This window comes from Macaca nemestrina, chromosome 1 (genome assembly GCF_043159975.1).
Source record: "Macaca nemestrina isolate mMacNem1 chromosome 1, mMacNem.hap1, whole genome shotgun sequence".
Lineage (NCBI taxonomy): Eukaryota > Metazoa > Chordata > Mammalia > Primates > Cercopithecidae > Macaca > Macaca nemestrina.
This window is the reverse complement of record NC_092125.1, coordinates 80,066,373-80,088,899: the sequence shown is the minus strand read 5'-3', so window position 1 is coordinate 80,088,899 and position 22,527 is coordinate 80,066,373. Positions and strand designations below refer to the sequence as shown.

The 22,527-nt window shown below is 40.6% G+C and overlaps 1 long non-coding RNA gene across 1 annotated transcript; it reads right to left on the bottom strand.

Annotated features, from left to right (window-relative positions):
* Positions 1-4,770: 4,770 nt before the first annotated feature.
* On the bottom strand, positions 4,771-22,397 carry LOC139358970 (uncharacterized). The gene is made up of 3 exons (XR_011614474.1): positions 21,738-22,397; positions 6,539-6,593; positions 4,771-5,870 (listed from the first exon to the last, which is right to left on the bottom strand). It is a non-coding gene; the product is annotated as an uncharacterized lncRNA (long non-coding RNA).
* Between the last annotated feature and the right edge of the window lie 130 nt (positions 22,398-22,527).

Below are 22,527 nucleotides of genomic sequence, written 5' to 3'. Positions count from 1 at the left end.
AATAAAGCCTATGCAAACCTCAAAATGTGAGTTTTGAAGTGTGGAGGATATCATATGAGTAAAAATAAACAGTAAGGTAACATTTTTATGGTAATATACTACATACCACCTATCCCGATGAAAGCTATGGATAATGGATAATATTAAATCGTCTAAAGCTGCAGAAGGAAACTGTGGTGATGCGGGCATCATCTAGATGGTCAAAAAGTGGCTGAAATCATATTCTATTAGAAGAAGAGTTGATGTCACTTACTTATTTACTTATTTGAATCTCTTGGGAGGATGAGAAAAATGACATGAAAAACCTACTATGAAGACACTAATCCTGTACAAAGAGGAAGAATATGTGGGGGGATAAAACCATGTCATCCTAACTTTGTAATGGCCCTTAAAGGAAATTCTGAGAAGAGCTAGCCACATACCAATCCTTGATTTTTGGAAATCAAGTTTCAAGAAATTCAGAGAAAGACAATTTTTATTTTACTGCCAGAGAAATTAAGAGAAAAATCATCAGGGTTGTAGACTTTGTTTCTGACAATGTGGTAGAATCATGAGGAGGAAGAACAAGTGCAAAGTATTTATAGGAACAAACTGCTCCTAAGCATAGCCAGGAGCATGGCCAGTTACCTGGCAAAAATAGTGGTAGTGCAGTGAGATCATGATGTGCCTGGATGGAGGTGAGACCAGGGCCCACAGAGAAACTGGGGAGCTCACATTGCTGCAGATTTTAAGAATCTGGTATAAAAGAAAAATACCCAAATGGTATGAGAAATACTATAGTAGGAGTAAATGATGGTCAAGAGGTAGTAAGTTAGAGATGTCAGTGGGCAGAGATGAGGAAGTTCTAGAAGACAGGGAGGCAATTGGCAAATGAGGGGTTTCATAAAGGCCCCAAGCATCTGGTCTGGAGCTCAAGGTATGGCCATTGACGTAACATCGAGGTCAGCTCTGGAGTTGGAGGGGGTTTTGTGGGGCTTGAAGCTTATACAATTTGGGGGAGTCCAATGTAAGGAAAACAGTACCAAATTACATATACCAAATTTGATCCAAAAGTGATATTCATTTAGAATGAGAAGTCACAAAAAATTACACATGTGGCAAAGCTAATGGTTCACAAATTCTACAAAATACAGAAAAACAGTATAACAACACAACTTAATTGCTCAACTTAATTTATGGCCTCCAGAACATAACTGCATGACTCACCTCTAAAGTATTCTTTTCTTGTATATACTCACCACATATTCCTTGACCACCATTTCATATATAACTGGTTTTGCAATATCATTTTCTATAAAGAGAGTAGAAAGATAAATTGTCTTTTCTCCAACAAATGTTATTGAAAGTTTTTAAACAAACTTTATTTTTTAGAATAACTTTAGATTTACCAAAAAAAAAAAAAAAAAAATTGTAAAGTTAGTCAAAAGAGGCCCCATATACCCCACACCTAGAATTTCCTGTAGATTCTCATGTTAGCATGATACATTGATTACAATTAATAAAGCAATATTGATATTTTACTATCAAGAAAAGTTCATACTTTAGGTAGATTTTCTTAGTTGTAAACCAATGTCTTTTTTTTCCACTCCAGGATTCATAAAAGATACCACATTACATTGAGTTATAGTGTCTTCTTAGTCCCCTCTTGGCTGTGGTAGTTTCTCAGACTTGCCTTGTTTTTGAGGACCAGTTTTGAGGAATATTGGTCAGATATTCTGTAGAAAGTCTTTCAATCAGTGTTTGTCTGATTTTTTTTTCATGATTAGACTGAAGTTAGAGTCTTGGGGAGGGAGAAAACACAGAAGTAAAATACCATTTTCATCATATCTTATCAAGGGTCTATGTTGTCAACGTGACTTATTATTAATATCAGTGTTGACCTTGGTCACCTGGCTGAAGTGGTGCTTCTCAGGTTTCTCTACCGAACAGTTATTCTCTGCACCTTTCCCCTGCCCCCTTTGCATGCTGTACTCCTTCAAAGGAAGTCATTCTGCACAAACTATACTCAAGGAGTGGTGAGTTATATTCCACCTCCTTGAGAAAGAAATTCTACATAAATTACTTGGAATGCCTCAGCATGGGAAATTTGTCTCTTCTCACCCACTTATCTATGTCTTCAATCACTTATGTATATCACTGTGGACTCTTGGATATTTATGTTACATGTTGGGTTATAATGAAATATTATTCTATTTATTTTTTGCTTAAATTATTTCTGCTTTAACCATCGGGAGTTCTTTCAGTTGGATCTTGTGCCCCTTTAACATACCCCTGTACTTTTTTAAATCCTTTATTACTTTCTGACACTATAGGATGCTCCAGATTCATCTTGTATGTTTCCTCTCCCAATTTAGAATCAATTATTTCTCCAAAGTGCTCTATTTTCTTTTATTGGAGAATGGTATTAGAAACCAAGTTGTAAGTACTAGGTGTGCTCATTGCTACTACAGTGTTATTGCTTGTGGGCCCTTGCCACTAACAAACCAAGGAAAAATAGGTGTATATGCTAACCTATGTACATATACATATCAATAAATATTTCCATATGTAACCATCCATATCTATATGAAGCTAAACATCAGTTCACCCTGATGTCTCTAATTCCAATCCATTATCTTATGGCTCATTCTAGCTTCTTCCTTTTGCTTTTCTGTAACCTCCTACTCCAATAGCAAGAAACCTGGTTCTCACCATCTACCATCTATTCACTTAATTGTTTAATTTCAGTATATGTGGTGCTATGGTTTGAATGTGTCCTCCAAAATTCATGCCAAAACTTAATCCCCCTCTTGATGGTATTAAGAGATGGGACCAGGCCGGGTGTGGTGGCTCACGCCTGTAATCCCAGCACTTTGGGAGGCTGAGGCAGGTGGATCACCTGAGGTCAGGAGTCCAAGACCAGCCCGGCCAACATGGTGAAACCCTATCTCTATTAAAAATACAAAATCAGCCAGGCATGATGGTGCACACCTGCAATCCCAGCTACATGGGAGGCTGAGGCAGGAGAATCATTGAACATGGGAGGCAGAGGTTCAAGTAATAAATAGACTCCTAAGCTTAAGTTACTGTTAAGCTCAAGCAAGTAATAGACTCTTAAGCTTAAGTTTGTTAGCTTCATGGCAAATCTACTCCTGAGTCAGAGAGATCATTTTTTCAACAAAAATGTACTGAGCACCTACATATGCAAAGGACTAAGTGTTCAATGATAAGTGAGATGAAGTCCCTGCCTTCATGCCCTCACCCCAAACTCATTCTAACAGAAAGAAAAAATACAGATTATCAGCCAGTAAACAAGTAATTTCAAAATGTTATCTGCTATGATGAAAATAAACAGGGTGCTATGATACAGAATAAGAAGAGGACTCAATTTAGAAAAATTCTTAGGGAGATGGCATTTAAGCTCAGAACTGAAGGAAAAAATGGAGCCAGATACGCAAAGAGCTGAGATAAGAGCCTTCCGGAGGGGAAATGGCATACTCATATATGTTAAGGCTGGAAAGGAGTCCATTTACTCCAGGAACTGAGAGGGGCTGGAATTTAATGAGGGAAGAAGAAAGGATATGAGATGAAACTGGGGATAGAAGTAGAGGCCAGACCCTCCAGGGTCTCCCAATACAAAGTGATTTTATTCTAAAAGCGGAGAAATAACAGTGAAGTGTTTCAAGCAGAGGACTGATGGATTCAGATTTTCCTCTTTTAAAGAATTATTCTGTAAGAGGAACAGATTAGACAGACGTAATAAAGAAGCAGAAAGACCAATTATCTGGATTGAGGGCTAGCTTTGACATTTTCAGGCTATGTGGCCTTGAGTAAGTTACATAACCTCTTTTAGTGTCCTGATCTGTAAAATGAAATAAATAGTTCTGATACTTCACAGGGTGATTGTGAAGGTTGAATGAGGCTATGCAAATAAAGTGTTTCCCACATTGTCTGGCACACTGCTAATGCTCAAAACATGTTAGCTATTATTACTGTTGTTACTATTGTTAGGACCAAAGCAACGTGTTGTCTTAAGAGAGAAGGGAGAGTTAGAGCAAGGACTCAGAGATAAGTGACCAAAGTCCAGTTTGAAGATTGTAGCCTCTTTGGGGAAAGGGCTGGAGAATGAAACCTGGAACCACATTCTAAGCAGCACAGAGGACCTGGGGCATGGGCACTGGGATGCAGTCTCTCTCACCTATGGTCAGAATTGTGCTGGAACCTAGGGGCAGAGCTCAGAAGCTGAGCTGGGGTGGAACAGAAAGCTGGGCGTCTCCACCCACCTGCCATTTATCTGCCCTGAGAGGCTCCCTGATGAGACCCAGACCACCTACAAGTATAAAAAAGCAGCTGAAACTTGTGAAATAGATCAGGGTCCCAATCATCCATAACTGTTCTCTCTTATTGAGCAAAGCACATTATAGAGTAAATACATGAACAGGAGGCTAAATCTCAAAATGAACTGAAGTTAAGGAGAATAAACACTTAGCTTTTATTGATTTATCTTTGTGTTGTGTTCATAGTAAGAGCAGGCAGGAAGGGGACTAATGACTTCTGTCTCTTCAATCATTATTTTAAAATCAAATGAATTTGAAGCCCATGTTTTCTGAAAAGACAGGAAGAGACCTGGGCTGCTTTCTATGCTGTCAGATATCTGGTCCAGAGATTAAGCTAGACACTGGGATACATGAGTGAGTAAAACTGGAGGAGTTGTTACTGTTCAGAAATTACAGTCTAGTGGTAAGAACTCATAAAATTATAAATTAAAAGAAAGACTGTAAGTTCTTGGGGAGCATACGCTACTGTGGGGGTGAGGAGAACTGGTTGGCAAATTCTTTCCCTACAATTATCTTTCCTCAAAAGCTTAGAATATACCTTCTTCCTCTTACTCTTCCTTTGTCTTCAATTCCTGATTCTCCCTCCCTACAAGCCTGTTTCAACATTCTTTATCCTTTCTTTGCCTATATTTCCTCTAGTCCAACCCCATCCCTAATCTCTTCCTTGGAACCTGTTTTCTTCTGATATCTGGCCTTCTCTTGACTTTTATTTGAATTGCCATCCTCTGAAAATAATCATTTGTTTTTCTCTTCTCATACATATAAAAGATTTATTGAGCATTTGTAATAGGTACCAGGCTGTGAGCAACTTTTCAAATTTAATGTTCACTTTTACCCTCCAAGAAAGGTTCTGCTATTTTCCCAATTCCACAAATAAGAAAACTGAGTTGTAGAAAAATTAAATTACTTGCCCAAGGTTATACAAGAAGTAGAAGTTGCCAGACTTAACCTCCAGTCAGTTGATTCCAAAGCTCATACCATTAACCGTGATGCCATCCTGTCTCCAGATGATATTGATACACTTCACAACTGTGGATGCCCTTTACACGGAGAGCATTTACAACTCAACAATGGTATGGAAACTAAGCTGCACCTGTCTATAAAGTGGGCAGCAACAGTGGCGGCAGTGGCAGCAGCTCTGTCGCTTAGTGGGAAGGAGGGTGCTGGGTTTCTAGCAGGAGTAGGGCCATAAGGTCTCCACTGTGGTCTCCACCCGGTATTGGATGGGGATGTACTTTCCAAGATGAGTGATCAAGGAAACTCCAACAGTGGGTAGACCTAAGTTGGGCAGCTTCTAGCATGAGGACAAAACATAGTCTGAGGAAGCTTAGAAGATAGTCGCATGAAGAATGATGGAAGATGGAGAGCCATAATAGGAGGGATCTGACGCATCGTACTGGAGGCCTGCTTGTTCATACTCCACAAGAAGGAGATGGCAAAATTCAGGCGTTCCTAGGTGGCAGCGGCCACCTGTGCCAGTGCAGCAGGGAAAGGGTAGTTTGCAGCTGTGCAGCCATGCTCTTCACAGGAAGCAGCCCCAAGCAAGAGGAGCATCTGTGAAGGTGGACACAAGTGAGGTGAGACAAGGTCAGGAGTTCTCTTCTTAAGCATCAATTTATTTATTCAGCCAGTAAATACTTATTGTGCACCTCCTGTGTTCCAAGCCCTTGTCTAAGTATCAGACATTCAGGGTTGAACAAAATAGGCAAATATCCCTACCCTTATGGAGGTTTAATTTGTGCACTTCTTGCAGCAAAGTGAATTAATCAGCGACCAAACCAAATCAGATGACGATGCGATATGGGTATGCCAGCCTGAAGATAAGCACAGTTAGAGCTGTCAAAAGAATTAATCAGGCAGCAAATATTTCCTGTAACAAGCTTCTTTGCTTCACACACACAAAAAAGTTTATTCTGGAGTCTTTTCAGAGATGCACCAGAGAGATCCCTGAATACGTGCAAAACAGAATCTAAATAATCAAAAGTGAATTTATGCCAAACTTTTCAGAAATCCTCCTCATATAGAGGGCAGGATGTTCTAGTGAGCAGGTACTAATAAGGTGGCCTAATTCTGTGACTGACACTGTAATACCTAGTGGAGTTCCTAGTTCCACAAGTCTTTTCATAGTAAGATTATTTCAAACATGGAAATCACATGAAATAAGAAAGGCCTCGTAACAATAACCATAAATTAGAGTTGCTAGTATTGATTTCATAACTAACCTCTCTTGTCACCTTGAACAAGTCAGTTCACTTTTGTAAGTTTCATTTGTGTTTCCTGGAAAAAGAGGGAGAAGGTGCATTAAACAATTTGTAAATTCTCTTTCCATTATGACATAGTCTTTCTACATGCTTCCATGGAAGAAATCTTTCTGGGGGAGTAGAATGGATGGAACATGGCTAAATGCATGCTAGATACAGAGGAAAAGCTGTCAAATTAACCAGGGATCCCAGCTCTTAAAACCTAGATCTGGGTATCCTCCTGTATCAGAAGCACTGGACAAATTATTATATAAACACTAGGTATCATTCTCTTGGGAGATATTTTGTTTTCTTCCCTGTGCCCTATCTACATGTTGTATGTGGCCCTGTACATAAAGACTTGAGGTGTTTTAAAAGCAGCCATATGTATATGTGGCCCTTTAGAGAACATGGTGCTCTACATGAGTAAATTCCCAGAAAATCTGGGCTTATTTCTGGAAATATTAGCACTCCTTTCAGCAGCTTCTAACCTATTTTACTCAGAGCCAGTATGAGGAGCACCAACATTGTTCTGTGCTGAGCTACTGTGACTTGCTACAGCTTGTTCAGGTGTGTAGATCTGAACCCAGACAATGGAGCACTTTTTATTTTTAAAGTTTTATTTGTTGTTTGTTTCCTTGCTTATTTTTTGTCTTTGTTCTTTCCTCTGCAGTCAACTCTCTTATTGCCCTTGCCTTTTTGTTTTATTTTGTACTTTTTTGTTTTATACCTCACTGCCTAGAAGAGGGCTTAAAGGCAACTCAATGCTTTCCCAAATGTATATCAACTGAGCTCTGTGACTCTTTGTTTCTCAAAATGAGGCTTGTTAAACTTCCTATCAGGATGATGGGGTTAAAAGGCTAATCTTCATAGGGTTATTTGGGTATGAAAGTCTGTTTTTAGAAATCAATAATTAATTCATAAAATAATTATTTGCATTAATAAATCTGCTGTTTTAAATAGGGAAAGCCATGGGCACTGTGGGGTGAGCACTAAAGGGGAAATAAAATGTTGAGAAATCAGGGCAAGTTCTTGCTCTATGAAATGTGAAAGACTGCCTCTCTCCTTGAACTTCATGTTTTTTTAATCTGCAAAATGAGAATAGGAACATGCACCACAGAGTTACTGTGGAGTTCAAATGAGATAAAATGTATAAAAGTACTTTGCAAAGACAATTGTTATGACATAGCATTGCATTATAGTTATTTGTAAGCATATCTCATCATCTAAACTATAAGCTATTTCAAAACAAGAAGTTTGCCTTACCCAGGTGATATTCAAAATTATTATATTCAAAATATTTAACAACTGGTAGAGCATCAACCAATCAGACTGGACATTGGCCTAATCAAAGCAGACACTGGCTATGGACAGCCAGAATGCCTAAGCCCATGCTCACAACAGCCCTGCACATGCCCATGGGAATATTCCAAAGGGACTAGTACAGTGCCTTGCATATAAGGTATGCTCAGTGAATTAATTCGAAACATTGTCTGCTTTGTGAAACTTTATTTTGCTCACAACATTTTTAGAAGAACTTCCAGCATAAAATGAGCTACGTCTCTCTATATTTCCCCAAGATTTCTTAGGGGCATGTGATCTATTCTTGCCCTACTTGACTCCCCAACAGAATATTTTTTTTCCCAAAGCTTAGTTCCAGGTACTAGTCCCTGAACACTTGAAGCCTCTTTTCTTTTACCTAAGTTACAGATTCATTAACCCAGACTTTTAAAAAATGTTATTATTAGAAGTTTAATCACCCATGTCCTCCTTTTAAGTTCTTTCTAAAATTACTTTCTGGCAATAATAATTATGTCAATCAGGGGCCAGCCGAATATAGCTGTGGCCCTTGGGCCAAATCAAGACGGGAGTTTCCAGCCATAATCTATTATTTAGCTCCAAATGGTTGTGCTAGTTTCCCCACCCCCACTCCCTCTCTGTCCTACCTACCATTCTTTTGGCATAAAGTGACAATCTAGCAGGTGAAGTCCTAAAGACCAGGATAGAATGTCAGAACTGGGGCTGTTTTACTATCTCTGCTACATTGGTGTCTGTGGCCAAATTTTGCAAGTTGTATCTTATAGGAATGCAAAGACAAAAATTAAATGGTAAGTCAAGGACAGAAGCCAAAATGGTGATGGTGTCTGTGGTGATGGGGAAGGGGAATGGTAATATTAGGGTTGGAAGAGAGAGAAGCCAGGGAAACCTAGAAATGAAGAGTAGCAGACAAAGTGCATGGATGGTAAGATTCTCATTTTGAAAGATGATCTCAGGTACAGCTGATTTTGATGTAATCCAGGAACGCTTTCATGAATGTACCAGATTCAGTGAAGGAAGCCACAACCAATAGATGCATTTCAGTAGTGGCTTTCCTATCTTTCAGCCTCCACAGCACTCCACATCCATTGTTGGGGTTCTATGACTTTCTCTATCGGCTCTGGGATCTGAAACCAGCTTGACCATAATCAAGGAGCATTTAATGACACCACTGAGCTCTGCTCAGTATGAAATCAATTGTTATTCCTTGGCTTCATTTATTCATTCAACAAACATGTACTGGATGACTACTATTTTCCAGGCACTGTTCTGGGTGTTTGGAATAACCAAATGTCTATTCTTAGTGTTAAGGAACTAAGAGGCAACAGAAATATAGGCCAAAAATCTTACGTGAAGGAAACAACGTGCATAAAAACTCAGAGATCAAGGAAAGGACAGATTCCAGTATTTTGAAATGCCAGGCTTATGGAGAGTTAACTGAGCCATGCCTGGTGTTTACATGGGCTATAAGGAAGCAGCGGAGGGTCAACCAGTGGAATAAAGTGTTAAGATTTGGACTTTTGACAGCTCACTGGAGCAGCAGTGTACAGAAAGCCTTGCTTGGATTTGCCTGGCAATATCCAAGCAAAATTTCAAGGTGGCCTAGGCTAGATTGGTGGTAATAAGGATAGAGAGAAGAGGGTGGATTTGAGAGCTATGTAGGGGAGAATATCAACTAGGTTGGTGAATGATTAGTCAAGGCAGGTAAAGAGGAATACTCCTCCATATTTCTGGCTTGATGCCTTGGCGATGGAAGGCACCAACTCACGAGGAAGAGTAAACAAACAGAAGAAAGTATAGGAAGTAAGGTGATGAGTTCAGGTTGGTTAGAGACATTTCTGAAGTATTGAAATTGATATGTCAGTAGGAAATTGTGTGGATCAGTGTTTCCCAAAAGTACCTGCTCTGGACACTGTGATAAGAAACAGAGTGCTGCCAGAAGTTAAATTAATGCTGTGCTTCTTTCAAAGAGAAGAAGAAAATCAGTTGTTTACTTGCATTCCAACACAAGCTTCTTTGAATTTGAGCCAGAAACAAACAATCTGTAGTCCCGCACTGGCCCAAGGGACCCCGACTTTGAGAAGCTCAGGTCTAGGTTAGGAGTTCAGGAGAGTGGGGACTAGATATTCAGGTAGACCATCCACATATGATGCTGTCTTCACTCTCCATAGCTGGTCTTTTCTCCTTCTTCACCTCTTCAACTGCCCTTCTCTCCTCTCAACATATAGCTAAATGTTTATCCATATTTCCATTTCATCTCAGAAGCAAAGGCGCCTCCTCACTTTTGAAGGCTATCAAATGCCCCTGGCCGGGTGTGGTGGCTTATGCCTCTAATCCCAGCACTTTGAGAAGCCAAAGCAGGTGGATCACTTGAGATCAGGAGTTTGAGACCAGCCTGGCCAACACGGTGAAACCCGTATCTACTGAAAATACACAATTAGCCAGGTGTAGTGGCATGCACCTGTAATCCCAACTACTTGGGAGACTGAGGCAGGAGAATCACTTGAACCCGGGAGGCAAAGGTTGCAGTGAGCTGAGATTGAGTCACTGCACTCCAGCCTGGGTGACAGAGCAAGACTCCATCTCAAAAAAATAAAAATAAAAAATACAATAATTGCCCCCGATCCTGCTGACCTATTCATTCATTCTCCTTCATTCAGGACATGGTGCTGACAATGATCTCCCCCTTGTACTTTCCATGTATTGAAAGGAGTTCATTTCCATGAACTCCTCAACACAGCCTCCAATACACTCAAGTCCTCCATTCCGAAAAAAAATAAACAGGAAATCTCCTGGGTACCCCTGGCTACTGCGTCTAGCTCCTTAGCTCTCTCTTCTCCTTTATCACACACTGTCTTGAAAGAGGAGTTTTTGTCTGTCTGTCTCTACGTCCTCACCTCCACTGTCCCTCAGGGGACAACTCCCTCCCTCTCTGAAACCTGTTTTTGGTGAGATTCTCAGTTGTTATGGCCACGTCTTTTTCCATCTTCTACCTACTAAAATTCTCTACAATGTTAGTCAAACATCAGTTACTCTTCTTGAAACTTGCTCATTTCTAAGGTCCTCATTCTCTCAGTTTTTCCCTCAATTCTCTGACCACTTGGCCACAAATTCTTCTCCTTCCACAAATGCCTAGCAGATATGACTAATTTCTGAAATAGTTTTCAAAACTACCAAAAATAGTTTTTGAAAGTAGTTCGAAAATAGTTTCTTTTGAAGAGTTTCTTTTCTGAAACTATTATTGAAAGTACATTCCTGCATAAGTTTCTTATGAACATAGAAACTTTTAATGAAAGTAAGTTCCTGGTATAGTTTCTTTTGAAAATAGTTTCTTTTCTGAAACTACTATTGAAAGTATGTTTCTGGGTAAGTCACTCCAACTTTGCCTTTTTTCTTCCACAAAATGAGCAGGGTTGTGTTGTGACACTTCCAAAGTCTATTCCAGGTATAGTTTGATTCAAGAAACATTTATTGCATGTTTTATATGTGCCAAGAATAGATTTAGAAAATATACTCAAGAAGTATGAGTTACATCAGGAGTCAAAATTCACCTACAATCTGCCATGCAACAATAACCTAACCAGCTACTGAAAACACTTTGTAGAATGAGGCAGCATGTAAATAAAAAACTAAATACGGTTAGGGTGCTTCGTTGTTTTAGCCATCCAAAAACCATTCATTGAGCACCTACTCTCTGTGTCAGACATGATGCTAAGTACACAAATAGAATCATTATTTCTAATCCTCACAATACTCAGGTAGGCAGTGTTATTATTCCCATTTTACCAAAAAATAAACTGAGGCTCAGAAACAGTAAGGAATTTTTATACAAGAAAAAAGGTAAGTTGGGGTTGTGTTTTTTAATTACATATTTATTAATGTGCCTTCTGGTTTAATGTCTACTTTCTCTTTTAAACAGTAGGTTCTTTAAAGCAGAGAAAGTGTTCACTTTGTTCGTTACTGAATCGCTAGCACTTAAGAGGTAGGTACAGAGTAGGCTACTGAACAATCTAATCAATCAGTTGCTCAAATTAAACTCCAGGGTCTCTTGATTCTAAAGCCCATGCCCTGTTTCCTAGGAGACTTGGTCCTTTATAAACGCAACGTTTGTGTCACAAAGTTTTTTGGGAACACAAAGGAGAGCCCCATTAATGAATTTTTGAGAGATCTTTCATGTCATTTTTGGCTATATCTTGCTAGAAGGTGTATATCCTGTCAGATAGCATCCTAGATGGCCAAGTAGTGTTGGGAACAACCATGAAGGGGCCTAGAGGAGGAATGCAGAAATAAATAGTTCCACAGCAGCTCCAAGGAGCGGAGGAGATAGATTAAGAGATGGATCGAGTACCTGGTGAAAAGTGACCAAAGGAGCAGAGAAGTTACTCTCCCTCACAGTCTCTCCAAGTCCAGCTCTGTTGATCTAGAGGAGCACTATCCAAAAGAAATATAATGTAACCAGCAATTGCAAACAACATAAGTAATTTGAAATCTTCTAGTAACTACATGTTTAAACATAACAAGAAACAGGTGAAATAAATTTTAGTAATATGTTTTATTTAACCTAATATATCTAAAATGTTATTTCAGCATGTGATCAATAAAAAGTTATCAATGAAATATTTTGTTCATTTTTTCCTACTGAATCTTGGAAATCTGGTATGCATTTTATACTTAGATTAGATCTTAATTCAGACAAGCCACAATTCAAGGACTCAAAGAGCCACATGTGGCTAGTGGCTACTATATTGGAGGGTGTGGATTTAGACAAGCATAGTGTGGTACGTGGTCCAGTTGCTTCAGAATTGATGGAAAGCATGCAAGGAAATGTAGAATTTCCAGTCCTATCCCAAATCTACTGAACCAAGCCCCCAGGGATCTGTGTGCCTTTAGAGTTGGAGCAATGCTGGTCTGGCTAACAGGCAGGGAGTTTTCAGTCTATTAGAAATGAGGGAGAATGACATGTAGAACCACATATTCACAGTCAAGCACTCTACATATCTCTGATAAAGAGCCAGGGAAACCAAAAACATAAGGCAGCTGCAAAAATGGCATGCATTTTTATCTCTGATTTGCTTTTGTGAACTGTGAATCCTTCTTGAGCAATCCACTCCTTAGGCTCTTAGCCGAGATTTTATAATTCAACTATATGTCAATTAACTTGGGAAAGCAGAAGTAACAAATAAATAACCTCAACAAGATGTCAACATTGATACTGAGATTTAAAATGGTTTTCTTAATACAGGCTATAAAATTGGGAAAGCAATCTATTCTTACTATGAAAACTCCTGACAGTCTCAAAATTCAGGATGTTTAGAAAAAGATTAAATATGCATTGAGAGAAAGTAAAAATATTCATATATTTCTTCCTTCAGGCTGAGTGGACACAAATCAGAGGCCCAGAAACTGTATCTTAGGTTTATTTTTATCATTCCAATCTCTAGATTTCTTTAGAATCCCAAAGCCAGAAATTTCAACTGGGATTTTCTATTTTTCCTTAATAAATTGTAGGGGGGAAATTTGTTTTTCTTTGGCATCAATAATTCTATCTTAGATCTATTAAGTGTATCCTCATCACCTTTTTAGGGTAGTTTTAAACTCATGGCAATTATGTTACTCAAAGATGAAGATGAACTCAATTCAGTACATTTTTAGTAATACAGGAAAGGATTGCAGGACACTTGGTACAATGCTCGTCTTCTAGGCTATGCTTTGCTCTGTCCGCCAAAGAGGAAGAAGGGTGTATTAGGATTCTCTAGAGAAACAGAACCAATAGGATGTGTATGTGTATATATGGAGATTTATTCTAAGGAATTGGCTCATGCAATATGGAGGCTGGCAAGTTCAAAATCTGCAGAGTAGGCAAATGCACTGGTGAGCCAGGAAAGAACAAACGTTGCAGTTCAAGTCTGAAGGCCAACTGGCAGAATTTCCCTTGCTCAGGAGAAGTCAGTTGTTTGTTCCATTCAGGCCTTTCAATGACTAGATGAGGCCCACCCAAATTATGGAGGGTAATCTGCTTTACTCAAAGTCCACCCCTTTACATGTTAATCTCATTCAAAAACACCCTAACAGAAACAAACACCTTCACAGAAACAAGCAGAATAACACTTGACCACATATGCCATGATCCATTCAAGTTGGCCACAGAATCAACCATCAGAAAGGAAGACTGCACTAGCTTAAACATACAAAGGGAAAAGTTCTGCATCCACACAGAGAGAGGCACAAACTACTCCTCATACCATGGGACTTGCGGAACTTGTCTTTGAGGTTCTCCTGGGTTTAAAGAGAGGGGCCCCAGGTGTGTGCTTGACATCCCTCAACTGTACAAAAGCAGTTGGCTCCTGTCTAAGCTAGTGCAGCGTTCCTTAACATGCACCAACAGGGACAGCCCTATTCGTTCTTTCTTATCCTGGGTGGTGGGGCCCAGTGTCTGCTGAAGTCAATCAGAATGAGTTTTAGTAATATCAATTTTTTTTTTTTTTTGCCAGCAAACATTCAACAACCCATCTGTAACCAGATCCTGTTCTATTTAATAGCTTGTGAAATTGTAAATTTCTGGAAATAGCAAAATTCCCTCTACTTGTCCACTCCTTGTCTTCTCTCTGCCCAGAGTCACCCTTCCCAATCCTGGAGTCAAAATACAAACTAAATTTTAAAACAAAAGCAAAAACAAAACAAAACAAAAAACCCAACCAGCCCACTGTTCTTTTTGCCTGCCTACCTTACTTCTTTCAGTCCTCCTTTAATATGCTGGGCAATCTTGATGAGTTAAAACATCTAAGTCTTTAACTCCTCTAATCCATATTCGGGAGGACTCATGTATTACATGAAGATTAGGACTGTGTTGAAAAGGGAGTCCAAATCTATTGGCATTTCTATTCTGTAGATTATAGAAAAGACACTTCATTGGACTGTTTGCTATTATTAATCCAATTTAAGGTTTAGAATGGTGGTTCATAGAGTTACATCAGTTTTCCTAGTTACTGGGAATAGGAATTGCAAACTGAAGCATGAAGGGGGCTAAGAATCCTTGTAGTTATACATCTTAGTTTACTACTGTAGAAAAATGACAGTTTTTCTGTCACCGTACCTGTGATGGTGAGCGCTGGTAGATGAATGAAGCACAGTGTCAGCTCTCTGTTTAGCTACTTTCTGATCCAATCTATTTATCTTCCTTACATTCTAAATTTTTGTGAGCTGCAAGTTAATGGCAAAAATAACACTTCCTTCTTTTCTAACATTTCCAACTGAACTAAAATTTTAGCCAATTCCAATAGGCATTTTTCTCTTACCTGTTGAATAACTTGAATTGACTAGACCTGACCTGATTTGGATTAATTTGTCTGAGTGGTACTGTGGGCTCAGTACTTAGCATAGCATAGATGCTTACATTCACCCAAAAAGGACTTCATCCACCATGTTCATACATTCGTGGCCCTTGCTGGTCGTAAGTATAATTACAAAGTGTTTGCTTTATTTACCACGTAAACCAGGGAAAACACTGAACCCTCCTCTGGGTGGGAAATCCAGGTGGACCCGGGCCTGTTCACAGAGCATTAGAAACAGGACTTCTCGGGGTGCTGCTCCCCACCTAACCCAGAATCAATAGTGTCATTTCCTTTCAGAGCACATCCATGAGGAACACGAACTCATTGATGTCCAGGCTCAGGTCCTTGATTAAATGCCTTTCTGAAGAAAGCTATTTATTGGCATCAGTCACATGCTAGAAAATAAACACTGGACAATCCGTCTGTCAGGGAGATAAAACTGGGAAATGGAAAATGCATGCTTTTGAGAATTACAAGAAGGAAGGTGTTGAACGAGAAAAGGAAGATACCATCATCCTGCTGAAATTCAGTGAACAAGAAGAGGAATTTTTTCTAAGCATTAAAGACAATTATAACTGCAAAGAGCACTGACCTAACAAAAATCAGGTATGGTATGGAGTATAATGAGAAGGATTATAACGAGAAAGATGTTGATATTTTCTAAATTCTATGGGGGAAAAATGGAGTTAAACTATAAAGAGGGAAATATGGTCACAACAAAACAAAACGAGTGATGTGTAATCAGTGTAGCTCCCCAGAGATAGACACTTGGCTAATATCTGCATAAATTATTCAAAAGAGGATTGAATTTAGGGAGTTTGGAGGTTTCTAAGTTTCCAGCTATTACAGAAGGCCAAATCAGTAGCTGGAAAGCTATCATCAGATGGACCAGGATATGCCTCTAGAAAAAAGAATAATTCAAAGATACGTTCGTGCTACAGCCTGAATATTTGTGTCCCCCCCGAATTCATATGTTGAAATCCTAAGGCCCAAGGTGATAATGGGGGCAGAACCCTTACAAATGGGATTTGTAAGAGGCCCTAGAGAGACCCCTCGCACCTTCCACCATGCGAGGACACAGCCAGAAGTTAATAGTCTGTAACCTGCAAGAGAGTCCTTACCAGAACCTGATCATGCTGGCACCTTGATCTTGGACTTTCAGCCTCCAAACTGTGAGAAATAAATTTCTGTTGTTTGTAAGCCATTCAGTTTGTGATATTTTGTTATAGCAGCCTGAATGGACAAAGACAGTATGTTTAAAAAACATTCTCAGTTCATTCATTCATTCAGTCACTCACTCACTGAACCGAAGCTTAATGAGTTCAAACTATGTGCTAGCTCCTGGGCCACCTGCTAGGGATGGGATGGCAAATAAGACATGGTTTTGCTAATAGAGGTGTCATAGACTCTTCCTTGAATTTACCAGTCCAATCTGCAGTAGCAACCATGCCTTTGACACGATTTAGGGCAATATTTGAGACTGTTCTGGAAATAAAGTGGAGGTTTGGATCCATTTCCCAATGTGGAGGCTACAGTTGTAAGATTGAGATCACATGGTGATACACATCATAATGGACTTAGAAAAGTTTGGAAGAAAACAAAAGAAAAAAACAGCAAATTCGTATGAAGAGGCAATTAAAAATATACTGCAGTCTGGAGACTGAGGGGGGACACGATAGAAGCTTATAAAATCACAACAAGAGTGAATGAAACAACACACAATGGTTAAAAGCAGATGCTCTGGTGCCAGATTGTCTGGGTTTAAATGTTGACTCTGCTGCTTTCTAGTTTTGTGACCTTGGGCAAATTACTTACCCCATCTGTATTTCTGTTTTCTCATCTTTAAATTAAGCTAATAAAAATGTACTTACTTACAGATCGATGTGACTGTGAAGATTTAAGTGAGTTAATGCATGTAAACCACTTACAGCAATGCTTAGCACACAGCAAAACACTTAGTAAATGTTACCTATGATTATTTTTCCCCAAATTCTAGATCTTTAAAATCAGTTCAGTTAACATTCAATTATAAAGATAAAGTACATTATGATGCACTTTGTCATCTAAAGGAACTTCTTACATGTAGAAGTGGTACAGTGTGAACCTACTAGGAGATGCTGAGAACGTTAGATTAATTCCTTAGTGTTAGACCTGAAACAAGTCTTGAGGGGGTTTAGGAATGTTTTGCGTGCATGTTTACCTTATAACTTTTCATCCCTCAGTAACACAGTCAGACCCAGCCTCCTGGGGTTGAGAAACTGGCGCTGACAGCATATCGTAATGATAAAACATGATGGCTCAGTTTAGTGAGGAGGAAAATGTTAACAGACTTTGATGTAGCAACACATAATAATAACAGGCCATCCGCCACTGAGGAGGGCATTGTTGGAGACCCAAGGCCAGTGAATGTTTTATGTGTGTTATAAAGAAAATAAGTTTACATCCATGGTCCACACACTTGGGCTGAGGCAGAATCCTCTTCTGAGAAAGAGCAGCAGATGTTTGTGGGGTTACAAATAGGGGACCAGTGAAGCGGAAGAGAAAACTGAAAGGGATCCACTTGCCTAAATGAAGATAGGGAGCATATTAATTCTCCTAACCAGCCAGTCACCTCTGTGTGATCAGTAGAGGCCAGGATGAACCTTGAAAAGGGGTCTGAGGTCACCCATGCTTTGGCCATGCCATCCAGTGAAATTACTTTACAAAAAAAAAAAAAAAAAAAAGGAACAGGATTAAAAAACAAAACAGAGGATGGGCGTGGTGGTTCACGCCTATAATCCCAGCACTTTGGGAGGCTGAGGTGGAGGTGGGTGGATCATGGGGTCAGGAGTTTGAGACTAGCCTGACCAACATGGTGAAACCCCATCCCTACTAAAAGTACAAAAATTAGCCAGGCATGGTAGTGTGTGCCTGTAGTCCCAGCTACTCAGGAGGCTGAAGCAGGAGAATCGCTTGATCTTGGGAGGCGTGGGTTGCAGTGAGCCAAGACTGTGCCACTGCACTCCAGCCTGGGTGGCAGAGCAAGACTCCATCTCAAAAACAAAAAAACAAAAATCAAACAAACAAAAAAACCAGAACCACCACAACAAAAAAATCCCAACCAGGATCCTTCCTTTAACTGAAATTTTACTTCGGAACCCCACAAATAAGACATACATCTATCCATACCTATATCTACATCTGTCAAGTGTGGAGGTGTGGAGAACAAGATTGTGGTCACAGAGGCTCTACCAGTTCACCTCTGCCCCCATTTCTATTGCCCCCACTTGTATTTTAAGCTTATGGCACACCTCAATTCAGACTAGGCACACTTCGAGTGGCCAACACATGTGTCAAATGACCACCACACTGGAAAATACAGATATAGAGCCTTAAATGCCTCAGAGTCTTTTCCTGAGTCACAAACACACCTGCCCATGAATTTTGTAGGAAAGAACTGCAGGCCTCTTGTGTCCAAACATGTGGATAGTGGGACAAGCACATGGCCCTGCCTCTGTTTCCATCATTGCAGTAGCCACTGTCTTAGTCCAGTTGTGCTGCTATAACAAAATAGCTGAGACTGGGGAAGTTGTAAGGAACAGAAATTTATTGCTCACATGAGTTCTGGAGGCTGGGAAGTCCAAGATCAAGGTGCCACCTGCAGGTTCACTGCCTGGTGAGGGTCCAGTCTCTGCTTTCAAGATAGCACCTTGTTGCTGTGTCCTCCAGAGAGGATGAAAGTTGTGTCCCTACAGGGGAATGGAAGAAAACTCACTCACTCCCTGCAGCCCTTGTGTAATGGCCCTAATCCCTTCCATGAGGCCTCTGCCCTCACGACTTAACCACCTCCTAAAGGCCTCACCTCTTAATACTGTCACACTGGCAATTAGGTTTCAACATATAATTTTCGGGGAACACATTCAAACCACAGAAGCTCCTTCCTTCAGGGACTCCTTTTAATCAGCCCTTCCCTAGGACTGGAGAGTATTGTTGGATGTTTTGCCAGACTGGCCTCAATGACCTCAAACACTTACCATGCCACTTTCCTATTCTTCAGCTTATTCCCTACTCCTTCTAGTATGATATCATCTTTAGCCTGGATTATTTTTTAAGTTTTCTCCAAGCCATTCTTTGCCTTAATTCTAGTACCTCCAGAAATCTACCTTGACCTTGAGGATTATTTTGAAGGCCACACCTTCTGTCATTACCCCACACACTTAACCATTTGAGTGCACAAAAAAGAAGTAATTTAATTAATACATTTGCTTAATACTATCCATATTATATCTTACATGTTGGCCTAAGTTATCTTCAGTTTTTGTCTTTAATACACAGCACTTTGCACTGAAACAGTCAATATTTTTCTTATGATGTTTGTGGGAACAAAGATATGACTCAATAAAATCACGTTACAACATCCAAATTGAACGAAGATGCTTCACTGTTTCTTTGGGACTGAAACTAACATTAAGGCTCTGCTGCTGGTTATTGACATACAGATCAGGTTTGTAGCCATTGGCTGACTAGCATTATGAATTTAAGTCTCAGGGCAGTATATTTTGGTGTAGTATTTTCACATTTATGACTCAAAAACAGGAACAAAATCACCTCTTCTTGTCCAAAAGATGTTTTGAAGAGTAGTGAATGGAAAAAAATTCCATCTATAATCTGATTTTGTTCACCAGTCTTATGACTTGAATATAAGCTTAGAGATGCCTAACTTAAAAAATAACTACAGCTTTGCTTATATTCACAATCTGTTAATTATTCCATGTTTCAGTAATTATTCATGTTTCAGGTGTGATACATGATAAGGAATTTTGCCATCTTTCCCAATGTTTCAGCCTGGATGGCTTAGATTCTTAGTCAACTAAATTATAATAATCTACTAGTTTGAAACTGTAATAAAACAATCATCTCATTACAAGAGTTACCTTTCTTTTTGAAATTACTTTTCTTTTTAGGGCCTTGTGGGAAAAGCTGTTAAGAGCTCTTCTGCAATTATATAAATCTATACTTTGGGCTTAGATATCAAGGCAGTAGCAATTACTTCATCATTTATAGATTACACATACCTTTAAAGATAGGCACCTTATTTCCTAAAGCAAGTAAATTAATTTTTTTTTCCACTGAATACCTTTTATCAGCAAGGGATCTTTTTTCCCCCTAAGCACTTGAATGAGTTCCCTTTTTCTTCTAAGTTGGGGTATTACCATTTTATGGATAAATGAAGACAGAGACTGGATGAACAGATATAACAGATAGAGTCAGAATCAGAACGTAGAACTCTCAAACTCTGAGTTAATGAAAAATTTTCCAATAATTGTCTACGATTAGGGAAAGGTAAGCTTGCAGCCTTTCAGCTCCAGATATATCAAGGGTAGAACCTCTGGGAAGTTCTTTTCTGATTTGTATAGAAATTACCCAGCACCCAAGTTTCCTGACCATAACCTGTTGATCTTCAAACATTTAAGAACCAAATGGTGTGCCCTAAGCATTCTGCTGTTATCAGGAGGGTGGATGGATGTGTATGTTGGTGTGTGGATGAAGAGAGGTGTAAACCAAAAATAAAATTCTAAGCTCCTCACCCCCCCTTCCCAGGCAACCATCTGAATGGACTAATTTCTGAACCAGGACTCTTGGAAAATTTATTCTGAAAGACTGGTCCAGGCCATGAGGGGAAGTGAGGGTGGGATGCGCCCCATTATATATCAACATGGACTTTAAGTCTGAAAGAAACATTTTACAACCTATTCTCTCTGAACCTGCTGCCTGGAGACTTCATCCGCATAATAAAACTTTGGTCCCCACAAGCTCTTATCTTAACCCGGTCATTCCTTTCTTTAATATCAAGTCTTTAGACAAACTCAACCAACTGTCAACCAGAAAATGTTTAAATTTACGTATAGCCAGAAAGCCCACCCCCTCCTTAGAGTTATCCAGCCTTTCTGGACCAAACCAATGTATTTCTTAAATGTATTTGATTGATGTCTCATGCTTCCCTAAAATGTATAAAACCAAGCTGGACGCCAACCACCTTGAGCACGTTCTGAGGACCTCCTGAGGGCTGTGTCACAGGCCGTAGTCACTCATATTTGGCTCAGAATAAATCTCTTCAAATATTTTACAGAGTTTGACTCTTCCCATCGACAGATGTTACAGAAAATCCTCTCCTATATAAGACTATCAAATGTACGTGATGCCAGTTGTAACACTGGTGTGAAAAGCTGGACTGGGGGGGGTATGTGCCTGCATGTAAGTGGAAGCGCCCAAAGATATTTCTCTTCACAGCTCATTGAGCATAGCTGACCTGCCAGCTAGGGTCTGACACCTGGTGATTTCAGATCTGCCCTGAAAACAATTACATGAATATGCCCCTGCTACTTAGTATACTATTAGGCCTGGAGTCTGAAGTAGACCTCCAAACCCCATTCAATCAAGTAAGGGAGAAAAATGATAGCCCAACATTCCCTAGTGCTCATAATGTATTATTCCATTATAATTATTTCACTTTTTATCTCTCCTCTCACAGATAAGAAAAGAAAAAGCTCTACTTCTTTAGGGTTCTTGGACGTAGACTCTCCACAGTTCATCTGGGGTTGTTCATCTCCACTTCTTTTTGTATCCCAAGGCAACTTTCCTGCAGTTTCCCTAACACGAATATTCTCCGGACTAGGCGCGGGGCGGCTTGCCCCGCCCCCCAGTCGTCTCCCGGGATGCGCGCTATGGCCAGCTACCTGGTGCCGGCCAAAGTTAGGGGAGCTAGGAGAGGCGGCGTCGCCTCCTCCACGCTCCTCCGGCCCCATTCAATCTAGCTATTTGCACTCGGCTCTGGCTCTTTTCCGCCCAGCTGCGGCTGTTCCAGAAGCGCCGGGCTGGCAGTCCTGGCCTCGGCAGGGGCCGTGAGGGACTGGGGAGGGGAGGGTCGGCCGAGGCATGTGGGGCGGGTGGGCTGCGCACGGCTGGCACGGCGCGGGGACCCAGCGCGCCAGGTGGGAAAGGGAGAGGTGGCGGGGGGGACCAAGCCCCGGAGGGGCGGCGGGCGCGTAGCGGGCCCCAGGACGCCCGGCCAGGGGATTGGCCTCTGCACCGCTGCTCAGGGCGCGTCCCTTGCCTCTGGCGTCGACTCAGGCCTCTTCCTCCTAGCAGCCCTCAGTGGCGCCGCCTTAGTGCTCCGGGTCGAGCCCCGGGAGAGTTAGTCTGGGGACGACAGGGGCGTGACCAGGGCGCGGAAGTAGGTGAGCAGGAGGGCGGCGCGCGGCGGTCAGGCCGGGACAGCCGGAGGGGCAGCGACATCTGCGGGCCGGCGGAAGGCGGACGCTTCCCGGGCGGAGCAGGGCTGTC